Here is a 13,473-nt window from a genome sequence, read left to right as displayed (position 1 = left end):
GCTGTGTTTCTCTCACCGACAGTGAGCCAGGATGTTCCATTCATCCAGTCCAGCAGTCCACGGGGGCCACCTCTCGACATGGTTGAAAGCAGTGACGACCCCCTTCCTCCCCAAGGACGCCAGTAACCTGCAGCACCCAGAGCATTTAGACACAGAGCTAGATGAACTGATGGCACATGATCCAACCCATAGCGACTACTACAAAGAACTCGCCAGGATCGTCAGAAGCCTAGCTCACATTCTCGTCACCCAGGCACGGCTCAACAACTGGAAGGACCAGGCCCGAACCCTGAGTCGCCTTGATCAGCTCCGCCTCGAGTCCCAGAACCAGCGCGAGAAAGAGGACGACACAGATCCAGAGCTACACAAAGAAGTAGAAAAACTTCACAATGCCCTGCAAGATCTTCGCCTCGACACAGACCAAAGAGAACAGCTGGAGAAAGAAGCCAGAAAAGAAATCAACAAAAAAACTCCAGCAAGGTGACACTCTCTTAGAAGAGCAGAGACTGAACTGAAAGAGACTCTAAAACCTGGGCCTGCGAAAAACACTTGCAAGCGGCCCAAGCTAAAATCAACGAGCTTATTCTGCAAAGAGACATACTCCATGATGAACTTGACACTGATCATGCAGAACTGAAACATTCTCACAGATTACAGATTGGCTGGAACGGAGAAATGCACACCACAGAGTTTCTCCCGGCCTTCCACTCCAACCCTTTCAGCCAAGAACCCAGAGCTGAAAAGGGGCAATACGTCACCAGCCATCTTACAAGAACACCTGTCAACAATAGAGGGGGGAGAGCCCTTCCAGAGAACGCATGCCACTAAACCCTGCACGGCTCACAGAGAACTTGACAAGCTGGCCAGATATGTCCCTACGTTCAATCCAGATCCTGCAGGAGGACATGACGTTCACGCTTATTTACAAGACATTGACTTTCACTTGCAAACTGTCACCAACGTGACAGCTTTGGACACATTGTACCTGTTAAAAATCACGTCCAGCCATGATGTGCATATTTTTCTGGATCGTCAACCAGAGATTGTCAAAGCGGACTACCAGCAACTGCTAAAAACTTTGATTCTTGAATTCTCTGATCCAGACTCAGACCATGGGCTCCTTATTGCTATGGATCACAAACAGGGCCGACTTAAAAACCCACAAACTTTCTACAGTCAGATACAAAAAGCCTACTTCGGAGCATGCAACGAATCAGGTATGTAACAGGATTTCGACTAAAAAACTCTGCTCCTCCAAAACCTACATGCCAGTTGGAGTTTTCATCTCAGAGTCCCAGCGTGTCTGCGTAACATGACTACACAAGAGTTACGGAACTTAGCCCACAAAGCTTACACCAAGCAAAATACTATTTCTGAAAACCCCACAATCTCTGTCTCTGAGCACTGCTCGGAGTTAACCCAAGAGGGCGCCCCACAACACCACAGTCACAGACCTTTTCAAAGAGAGTGAAGACAATTCCAAGACAGCAGAGGGCAACACAATCATGGTGGTGCTCGTTCAAAGCACGAGAGCGAGCGCTCTAAAGATTCTGGGACCGGCGACCCAAAAAGAGCCGATCCCCACCGTCCAGGACACAAAGCCCCGACAGCCGGCAGTGGAACCACTCTCAACACGACACTGGTGAGCTCAATCCTGAGCCCACATCAGAAAAACACAGGGCAGCCACATCTGAGACAGCAGAGATCCTGAGGGTGCTGAAAGAGGTTCTTTACATGAAAACTCGTAAGGAAGACAAGAAAGACAAACCAAACATCTTATGTCTTAGCAGAAGAACTGAAACCAACACCCTGTCTAACTGCCATCTGTATGAGCCAAGCACCACAAACATTGCTGGTCATCCATAGACCACAGAGCTAACTGTCACATCACAAGGTGACAGCATCACACAAGCTCCACAGCTGACAGCTGCACACCCTGAAAGAGACAGCACATCTCCTCACACCAGGTACCACAGACCCAAGGTACCAGAAAATGCTGTTTTGACTACCTGCCTCCGCAGCGCAACATTGTCAAAAAGGGGGTGGGCCAAAAAGGAGTGAGCATGGAAGACCTGATCGACACAGGATCAGACCTTACGGGGATCTCATCTCCCTTAAAGTCGTGGCCTAATGGTTAGAGATTCGGACTCCCAATCGAAAGGTTGTGAGTTCGAGTCCCAGGCCGACAGGAATTGTGGGTGGGGGGAGTGCATGTACAGTTCTCTCTCCACCTTCAATACCACGACTTAGGTGCCCTTAAGCAAGGCATCAAACCCCCAACTGCTCCCCAGGCGCCGCAGCATAAATGGCTGCCCACTACTCCGGGTGTGTGTTCACAGTGTGTGTGTGTGATCACTGCTCTGTGTGTGTGCACTTCGGATGGGTTAAATGCAGAGCACAAATTCTGAGTATGGGTCACCATACTTGGCTGAATGTAACGTCACGTCACTTCAATTTGAAGCTAAGAGACAAGATCGAACTCTAACACCTCAAACTTGTGAACTGAATGTACAGTCGTACAGCCAGAAGGACATTCGGTTTGAACAGGTTGCGCCCATTCACCTGACAATCTGTCTGATGAGTCTAGTACATCCTATTTATGTCTCACCAATGAACACTCATACATTTCTCATCGGCAAAGACCTGCTAGACCACTTTGACCCTTTACTGAACTTCAAACAGCTGAAAGTCTTTGCTCAAGTGCGAGAACTTCTTACCCTCCAGCCACACAGGTTGCCAGAGCCAGACTGTCAGGTCACAGAGGTCACGGGAACTCCCACAGAGCCAGACTGCAAGGTCACAGAGGTCACGGGAACCCCAGCAGCCAGCCATGGGTACACAGCCCCAACGGCAGACCAAAGCCCAAGTTCACTCCTCTGCACCTTAGTCAACGAACAGGGAACGGTGGTACCAGCTTACACCAAATGGGTCGCTGTTCGGCTCAACATGCAATGTGGTCAAACCTTAAACCACACGCTGGGTTTCTTCCAACCCTCACCTGAATGTGTGGAACTCACACTTGAAGCCACACCCCTCACTGAAGTGTCATATTGTGTAGTCTACATCCTTTTCAACAACTGCACGGCAACTGAAATCAACATTCCCAAGGCCTACCAGCTTGGATGGCTAATAAACCATGACTTTAATGACTTTGAACTTGTACTACCTGTCATTGGGTCCATTCCACCTGCAATGATACCCGAAGGGAGTACAAACAACACAAATCCGTCGCAATCACATCTGTCATGTCGGTGACCAGATGTGCCGAATGGATTCTGACAGAGGACCAACACCTCGCAGTTTACACAGTCTTCCACCAGAATGTCAGTGAGACTGATGAAGCTGCTACACCTCTCAATACCAAACTGACTGATGACACACCGATGGAGGAGCCTTACACAAGTTTTCAATCTCAAGTGCAGCAAATTTTACGCTCATACATTTCAGAGCGATACAGATCGCCAAAGACTCTGACAAGTTCTTTATAAGCTCAAAGAATCCTGTGCCAAAGACTATTTAGACTGTGGTCTTACCAACCTACACACGGTGCGCATACCTACGCACCCTGATGCTCCTCCCACTTCTGTCAAACAGGACAAGATTCCCATCGCCTCACACGAACGCATATACTGCATAAAGACTTTGAATTATTACCGTCACAACGGAGGTATAGAGTTCCCAAATTTAAGAAAGTGAAGCTGAAAAATTCTTTTGTGCACCAGGCAATCCTTGCACTGAACAAAAACACCTAATCAGAGATCAAGAGTATTGGGACGGTGTTGCGGATGTATAAATGTTGTATGAAATGTATAATTGTACGTGCTAGAGTGAATGTCAATGTAGAATGTATGTTAAATGTTGTAAACATAAATACTGTTATGCAAGAAAAATTTCAGACACAGTCTGACAATAAAGTATAAAGTAAAGTAAAAGTAAAGTAAAGTAACCAGTGTAGGAGATCATCGAATCTATACTTGAGAAAGGTGTCATCCATCCATGCAACAGCACCTACTCAGCCCCCATCTGGCCCGTCTTCAAACCTGACGGCGAGTGGCAAACACCATTGTCTTCCTTAGAAAGCCACGTTTCTAGCATTTGTAAAACTGCATTTTTCCATCTCAAAAAAATATCTAAATTATGGCCTATGCTCTCAATGTCAAATGCAGAAATGTTAATCCATGCATTTATGACCTCAAGGTTAGATTATTGTAATGTTTTATTGGGTGGTTGTTCTGCACGCTTAGTAAACAAACTACAGCTAGTTCAAGATGCAGCAGCAAGAGTTCTTACTAGAACCAGGAAGTATGACCATATTAGCCCGGTCCTGTCAACACTGCACTGGCACCCTATCAAACATCGTATAGATTTTAAAATATTGCTTATTACTTATAAAGCCCTGAATGGGCGGCAGATCCTTTTCCTATTTGGCGCCTAAACTCTGGAATAACCTACCTAACATTGTTCGGGAGGCAGACACATTCTTGCAGTTTAAATATATTAAAGACTCATCTCTTTAACCTGGCTTAAACATAACATACTATTATGCTTTTAATATCCAAATCCGTTAAAGGATTTTTAGGCTGCATTAATTAGGTAAACCGGAACCGGGAACACTTTCCATAACACCCTATGTACTTGCTACATCATTAGAAGAATGGCATCTACGCTAATAATAGTCTGTTTCTCTCTTATTCCGAGGTCACCGTAGCCACCAGATCCAGTCTGTATCCAGATTAGAGGGTTACTGCAGTCACCCGGATCCAGTACGTATCCAGACCAGATGGTGGATCAGCACCTAGAAAGGACCTCTACTGCCTTGAAAGACAGCGGAGACCAGGACATCTAGAGCCCCAGATACAGATCCCCTGTAAAGACCTTGTCTCTGAGGAGCACCAGGACAAGGCACAGGAAACAGATGATTCTTCTGCACAATCTGACTTTGCTGCAGCCTTGAATTGAACTACTGGTTTCGTCTGGTCAGAGGAGAACTGGCCCCCAACTGAGCCTGGTTTCTCCCAAGGTTTTTTTCTCCATTCTGTCACCGATGGAGTTTCGGTTCCTTGCTGCTGTTGCCTCTGGCTTGCTTAGTTGGGGTCACTTCATCTACAGCGATATCGTTGACTTGATTGCAAATAAATGCACAGACACTATTTAACTGAACAGAGATGACTTCACTGAATTCCATGATGAACTGCATTTAACTATCATTTTGCATTATTGACACATTGTTTTCCTAATGAATGTTGTTCAGTTGCTTTGAAGCAAAGTATTTTGTTTAAAGTGCTATATAAATAAAGGTGACTTGACTACAGGAAACTGAATCAACAGGTGCTGCTGTCACAATGGCGCAGGACCCAGCTAGAACAAGAAATGCCTCGAATCAGAGGAGCCACAATCTTCCCTACACTTGATGTGGCCTCTGGATTCTGGACCATTCCGGTGCACCCGGAAAACCAACACAAGCTGGCATTCACATTTGGCAACCGACATTTCACCTTCAACAGGTGTCTGTTCGACTATGCCGACTCACCAGCTGAATTCAACATCTGTTTGAACAAAGCCTGTACAGACTCGAACTATGCTAGACTCAGTTTCGTGTGCCATCTTCCAAACAGGAAACAGGATGGTTTCAAAACTGCAAACAACAAGCCAGTCAAACACCAACACCTGTTCCAGCAATGTGATAACATCACAAAAACACACAATGTGACTGTGTACTGGAAAAGGGTAAAAGGACACTCAAAGCTACCAGGTCTAAACAAGAACTGACACCCTCACCAAAATGGGCACACTAAACAACAGGCTGTGGTCACTCCCAACCCACCCACCCACTTTCAAAGTTAAAGTGATTACACACAGCATGAGAACTTCACTAGCTAAACTGCCTACCTCAGAACTGCTTACACTGGCTCTGCTGTCTAAAAAGACCAACATAGCGGAGATGCGGGCTTCTGAAACCTCCATAATGACTTTGCTTAACCACCTCTCAGACCCCTCCATCCACTCTGGCACCCAGTCTACAGTCCTTCACAACCAATGCCCCAGACCACTGCAAGATACAAAGCACATGCTGCATGCACAGAACAACATTGTGGGTTGTACACCATTTGACATCACAATGCCAGGGCTTGTAATGCCACGGAGCAAAAGGGGGAAAAAGCCAATATATTTCTATGACGCATCATGTGCTGCACAACGCAGCACCAGAGCCACTGACGAGACACTGAAGCAAGTGTCATGCTAGCAGCAAGTTGTGGCAAAACATGGGCCAAGGCAACCTAAACCCAGTGGCAAGCTAAACCCAGTCGCCGCCCACAAAGCAAAGAGACTGCCCTGTCCAACCAAAGACAGCCCTAACTTGTTTCTTCCTCCCCTTTCTCTCTCTCTCTCCCTGTTATCTGTACCAGGATGCTGCTGTGGTTTGCCATGCTGTGCTGTCAGCCAACGAGAGAACCACTGAGACTCCTGATCACCGACGAAAGAGCACACTACCCCAGCACTGTAACCCAATATAGCTGGACAGGTGTCCGATGGATAGAGGACTCCCTCACTCACACTGAGGCTGATGTCAAACACATGTTCAGCCAACATGAGAAAGTGACTGTTACACAAATGGAGTTAGGTGGACACCACCACCACTCCAAACAGTTCCCGGGAGCTTCGCTCAGAGCCGCTGCTGCCGCCAGAACTCTGTTTAACATTGGTATGTCCAGTGTCAATGCAGCGAACCAGACCGTGAACTCCATGAAACCGCTGTTTACTGTCTACCAGAATGACTTTGCCCAGACTCAGCTGTTTACAGCGTTAACGACAGACATGCTGTGGGAGGTAAAATTCTCCAATGAAAGCCTAACCACGGGTAAAACCCCACTGTACATGATACCCTTAAGCCTTGTGCTAACTGTGCTGGCTTACGCCATCACCACGCCAGCTGACCTGCTACAAATACATCTGGCCAACTCTCTGGATAGCGCCATCCTACTGCACGTCAGTCCCAAACAGAGGGAAGTGGATGTGCTCCTGAACCAACCCATCAGCGAGTTAAGCCAAGTCTACAGACTTAAAGACATTGTCAATGTCAGGTTGTGGAAAAGCAACACCCACACCAAGACACACATTCCAGATGTGGTGGCCTACCATGACAGCGACACACAGCTGTACCTGGCCCCAAACCTGCACATGTGTACTTTGACCAAAGACATTCATTATCTCTGCCTTAGCAAACCCTTCCTCAGAGACAACGATGAAGGAATCTGCGGGTTGCAACTCCTGGTCACCTTGACCAGAGCATGTGGATTCAAGTACCGAAAGGTGCCACCCGACACATTGACATTACTCCCATCAACACAGCCCTCCAAGCACTGTCTCAACAGCCCATTCTGAACCCATAATCTGCGGTCCGAGCCTGGACTGCTGCCGACACTGCACAGTGCATCTCCACTGTCATCGGTCACACCCTGACCCTTGGCGTGACCTTCATCTTATACAGAAGACTCAACAAGATGCGAACCTCTACAGCCAAACTCACGACAACCATAGCTGGAGGTCTCCGATGGAATCCCCAGAAAGGGGGCGCCAAGTCAAAGACCACAACGAACCTCATCAAGCTGAATCCTCAGCTCCAGGAACCACCTGCCATCTTGATCCACCTGCTACACGACCATCATGATTCACCTGTCATCTGCCCATCGTGATGATTGCCGTCCGATGATGTGATGTGTGTGGGACTTTATCCAACGGAAGGGGGAGGGGGGGTGTAACGGATGAGCAGTTCAGTGATTCATTGGTTCTGAACTAATGAATCACAGTTCGTTAAATCTAAAACAATGCAAACCCAAAGCTTGTAGATTTTGAATTCAGGCATATAAACACAAATATCTCTAAACTAAACGCCTCTGGGTTTTTTTTTTCAGAATTTAGCAGTAATAAATTATTCGTCATCCAGTTTTTTATATCGACTGTGCATTCCATTAGTTTTTCAAATTGGTTTGTTTCACCGGGCCACGAAGAAATATAGAGCTGAGTATCATCAGCATAACAGTGAAAGCTAACACTATGTTTTCTGATGATATCTCCCAAGGGTAACATATAAAGCGTGAAGAGTAGCGGCCCTAGTACTGAGCCTAGAGGTACTCCATACTGCACTTGTGCTCGATATGATAGCTCTTTCATTCACTGCTACGAACTGATGGCGGTCATATAAGTACGATTTAAATCATGCTAATGCACTTCCATTAATGCCAACAAAGTGTTCAAGTCTATGAAAAAGAATGTTGTGGTCAATTGTGTCTAACGCAGCACTAAGATCCAATAGAACTAATAGAGAGATACAACCACGATCAGATGATAAGAGCAGGTCATTTGTAACTCTAAGGAGAGCAGTCTCAGTACTATGATATGGTCTAAATCCTGACTGGAAATCCTCACATATACCATTTTTCTTTAAGAAGGAATATAATTGTGAGGATAACACCTTTTCTAGTATCTTGGACAGAAAAGGGAGATTCAAGATTGGTCTATAATTAACTAGTTATTTGGGGTCAAGTTGTGTTTTTTTGATGAGAGGTTTAATAACAGCCAGTTTGAAGGTTTTGCGGACATATCCTAATGACAATGAGGAATTAATAATAGTGAGAAAAGGATCTATGATTTCTGTAAGCTTCTCTTTTAGGAGCTTAGATGGTATAGGGTCTAACATACATGTTGTTGGTTTAGAATGATTTAACAAGTTTATACAATTTTTCCTCTCTTATAGTAGAGAATGAGTGAAACTGTTCCTCAGGGGATATATAGTGCACTGTCTGATGCGATACTGTAGATGACGGCTGATTGGTTACAATTTTATCTCTAATATTATAGATTTTAGAAGTAAAGTAATTCATAAAGTCATTACTGCTGTGATGTTGGGAAATGTCAACACTTGTTGAGGCTTTATTCTTTTATTAATTTAGCCACTATATTCAATAAATACCTGGGGTTATGTTTGTTTTCTTCTAAAATAGAAGAAAACTAATCGGATCTAGCAGTTTTTAATGCTTTTCTGTAGGATAGGTTACTTTACCACCAAGCAATACAAAATACCTCTAGTTTTGTTTTCCTCCAGTTGCGCTCCATTTTTTGGGCTGCTCTCTTTAGGGTGCGAGTATGCTCATTATACCATGTGTCATACTGATATCCTTGACCTTCCTTAAGCATAAAGGAGCAACTGTATTTAAAATGCTAGAAAAGAGAAAGTCCATAGTTTCTGTTACATCGAGTTGTTCTGAGGTTTTGGGTATGCTAAGGAATTCGGATGCATCAGGAAGATAACTTAAAAAGCAGTCTTTTGTGGTAGAAGTGATGGTAAATGGTAAATGGACTGCATTTATATAGCGCTTTCAACAGACCACATGGCCATCCAAAGCGCTTTACAATTTGCCTCACATTCACCCATTCACACACACATTCACACACCGACAGCGGTGTCTGCCATACAAGGCGCCATCCAGCTCGTCGGGAGCAGCTGGGGTTAGGTGTCTTGCTCAAGGACACCTCGACACTTGGTCAGGTGGAGCCGGGGATTGAACCACCAACCTTCCGGTTTGTAGACAACCTACATGAACCACTGAGCCACTGCCGCCCCATGATGGTTCTTCCATATGTTACGGCTGGCTCCCAAACCGCAACATAAAAGAGGCCAACAACAAATGCTTTAACAATAAACCAAATTTATTGTCAAACAATTAAACAAACAAAATAAACTGACGTCTAGGGGAAAAAACAACACGCGCGTGTGGTTATTAAATAAACAAACAATATCTGACACTAACCATAACAATAAGAAGATGATATATATATGAGCAAAATATGTATTAAATAAAAGAATGGGAGAAATGAGAGAGAGAGTTCACTTGGAGGTGCACTGATCTTTATACTAATACTGATTGGGGATTGAATACACCTGTTGCCCAACTAACGTCTGCACTGTGTAGCAGAGCCAGCAGGGGGCAAACAGGCAGGCGTAACACCTCCCCCACAAAAGTATTCCTCTAAGGAATACTAAAAAAACATCAAAATTTCCACCGATGATCCCACTCCACTTGGTTCCGGATTCCTGCTTCCTGGGCCCTAGGAAACAGGATAGAAAGAGACAAGTAGAGGGGAAAAAAACAAAAAAAAAAAAAAAATAAGGAGACAACAAAATATACAACCTTTATGTTCGGGATAGGGCATCGGCAATGACATTGTCACTGCCCCGGATGTGTTTAATGTCAAGGGAAAATGGTTGCAAGAAGAGACTCCACCGCATTATCCTCTGGTTACGATCTTTCATTCGGTGTAAAAACACCAAAGGATTATGGTCGGTATAAACCACAATCGGACTAGCAGATGATCCCAAATAGACCTCAAAGTGTTGGATAGCCAGAACAAGAGCAAGCGCCTCCTTTTCCACAACAGAATAAACTCGCTGGTCGCGAATTCAACATACGTTTGTTTCTCAAGTTTCTTATAGCTACGAAAACGTTGGCGATAAGCCTCTGGTACTAACTCATACGCTCTCAAAATGGCTGTTTTTACTTGTTGAAAATCTACACTCTTTTCTTCAGAAAGAGAAGAAAACACTTCTTGAGCTTTCCCCGTCAGAACACACTGCAGAAGCAAAGTCCAGACTTCTTCTGGCCATTTTAGAGAAGAAGCAACTCTTTCAAAATGGGCAAAATACTTGTCAACATCACGTTCACAGAATGGAGGAACCATCTTAATGTTTCGACCAACATCAAAAGAAGAGTGTACAAACTGAACAGATTTAGAAGCTTCAGCTTTCCTAACTTCCAATTCAAGTTCTAACTTCTTCATCTCATACTGCCTATGTTCACGTTCACTCTCACGTGCATACTCTAACTTTTTCAGCTCCAATTTTGTACGTTCACGCTCCTGTTCAAGCTCTAATTTTTTTAACTGAATCCGGTTTTCCCATTCCCTATCTTTTAATGCTTGAGTACCTTCTAACGATAGTCTCTCAGTTTCAAACTGTGTTTGTTTCTCTGTGAACATGACATCTCTCTCCATAAGTGGATATTCTCCTACATCCAGAATTCCTTTGGCTATCAACTGGCTTTTAACAGCCCTCAACAAATCCTCCTTGCGTTTCTTATCATTACTATTCAAAATGAGTGCATGACTCTCTGCGATTTCTAAAAGTTGTTCTTTGGTGCACCTATCTAGAAATTTATCAGAAAGTTCTACATTCAATTCCTCAGTGGACGTCATTTTGAACAAGCATACGATTAACACAATGAAGATTTAGTCAATAAATTGACTACAATAGCCCAAATAATTCTAACAAAACCTCCCAACGAAAAGTGTCAGAAAAACAACCTAGCTCAATCCACTATAACACTAGAAACACTATAAAAGATCAAGTGAATAATTAAACAAGAAAAAAAAAAAATCCTGTTTCTACCATTCAACTTAATCACACAGACCTTAAAGTTACTGCAACCATTTCAGTGTTATAAAGAGGACAAATCAATGCACATTTGTAATAGGAATGTGTAAAACCCTGCATAACCACTCAATGCAGTGCTAATTTACTCACAGTAAACAACAATCGGTCTTACTCACTAGGCCACAACAGCTGTTTCAAACTTATTTACGAATCACATCAGCTGCTATTGTGCCCAAGATTTTCATGTAAACAAATCAAATTGTATTTAACTAGTCTACACAAACATCCACTTCCTATATAAAATGGCAAAATGAACATAACCACACGTACGCGAAAACACGCTCTCTTTATAATCAAATTAAGCAAAACCAAGGGAGAAAAATGTACTCACCAGGATTTCCATTGGCTTTTACATCTCCGATATGCCTGCCTGTTGAAACTAACTAACCTAGCTAGTCTTCAAAGGACTGCCGGGCTCGAGGCGACTTGAAACGCTGAACCTCGTAACAACCGTTCTCCAAATGAGATCAGCTGCGCGAGAAGCGTACCCCCACCCAGGATTTCCTTCCGAAAACTCCAAAATAAAATGCAAAACAAAATCAACAAAACAACAAATAGTGTTCCGATGGAAGGGCCGCTCACGCGCAACCCAGCTGAAACACACTGTCTAACCGGAGTGAAAGCCAATTCTCACAGGAAATCCTGAAGAGACTAAAAAAAAGAGTCCCTCAGAAACAAATGTTCAAAATCCGGACGAGACTCCCATTTTTATGTTACGGCTGGCTCCCAAACCGCAACATAAAAGAGGCCAACAACAAATGCTTTAACAATAAACCAAATTTATTGTCAAACAATTAAACAAACAAAATAAACTGACGTCTAGGGGAAAAAACAACACGCGCGTGTGGTTATTAAATAAACAAACAATATCTGACACTAACCATAACAATAAGAAGATGATATATATATGAGCAAAATATGTATTAAATAAAAGAATGGGAGAAATGAGAGAGAGAGTTCACTTGGAGGTGCACTGATCTTTATACTAATACTGATTGGGGATTGAATACACCTGTTGCCCAACTAACGTCTGCACTGTGTAGCAGAGCCAGCAGGGGGCAAACAGGCAGGCGTAACACATACTTGTAACAAGAAGTAGAATTTACAATTTTGGCTAATTGAAGTTTGCACAAAACTGAGATATCATCACTTGGCTGCATATGTTCAGCACTATCAACATCAATTCCATGTGACAGTATTAAATCTAGAGTATGATTTCGACAATGAGTAGGTCCTAAAACGTGTTGTCTAACCCCAATAGAGTTCAGAATGTCTATAAATGTTGATCCCAATGCATCTTTTTCATTATCAACATGGATATTAAAATCATCAGCTATTAAAACTTTATCTGCAGCCAGAACTAACTTGGATGTAAAATCATCAAACTCTTTAATAAAGTCTGTATGGTGCCAGTACAAACATCACAGGGGATTTATCAGTAACATTTTTTTCTCTGAATAATGTTATATGAAGCACCATTACTTCAAATGAGTTATATTTGAAGCCTGTCCTCTGAGAAATCCTGAAAACATTGTTATAAATTGAAGCAACACTTTGCCTTTTAGACGCGGCTCATGATTATAACAGTAATCTTGAGGGGTGGACTCATTTAAAATAATGTAATCATCAGGTTTTAGCCAGGATACTGTCAAACAGAGCACATCTAGATTATGATCAGTGATCATATTATTTACAAAAAGTGTTTTGGTAGAAAGGTATCTGATATTCAATAAGCCAAGTTTTGTTTATCTTTCATTTGTTTATACGTATTGGATCTGTTTTTTATTTGTTGAACCTCGATTAAATTGTTACTCTTAAGTTAATTTGGACGTTTTTTGTATTTTCTAGTTCGGGGAACATACACAGTCTATATAGTGTGATATCTAGGTGAAAGAGTCTCTTAGTATTGTCATGATACCAAAATTATTGTTTCGATACCGATACCTAGTCAGGAATTGCGATTTCGATACTTTTTCAATACTTTT

At 43.3% G+C, this 13,473-nt stretch overlaps 1 long non-coding RNA gene across 1 annotated transcript; it reads right to left on the bottom strand.

Annotated features, from left to right (window-relative positions):
• Positions 1–10,019: 10,019 nt before the first annotated feature.
• LOC113061828 (uncharacterized) lies at positions 10,020–12,561 on the bottom strand. The gene is made up of 2 exons (XR_003278446.1): positions 11,820–12,561; positions 10,020–10,107 (listed from the first exon to the last, which is right to left on the bottom strand). It is a non-coding gene; the product is annotated as an uncharacterized LOC113061828 (long non-coding RNA).
• Between the last annotated feature and the right edge of the window lie 912 nt (positions 12,562–13,473).

The sequence above is a fragment of the Carassius auratus genome, chromosome 43 (assembly GCF_003368295.1).
Source record: "Carassius auratus strain Wakin chromosome 43, ASM336829v1, whole genome shotgun sequence".
In the NCBI taxonomy this organism is placed as follows: Eukaryota; Metazoa; Chordata; class Actinopteri; order Cypriniformes; family Cyprinidae; genus Carassius; species Carassius auratus.
This window is presented reverse-complemented; position numbering and strand designations above follow the sequence as displayed.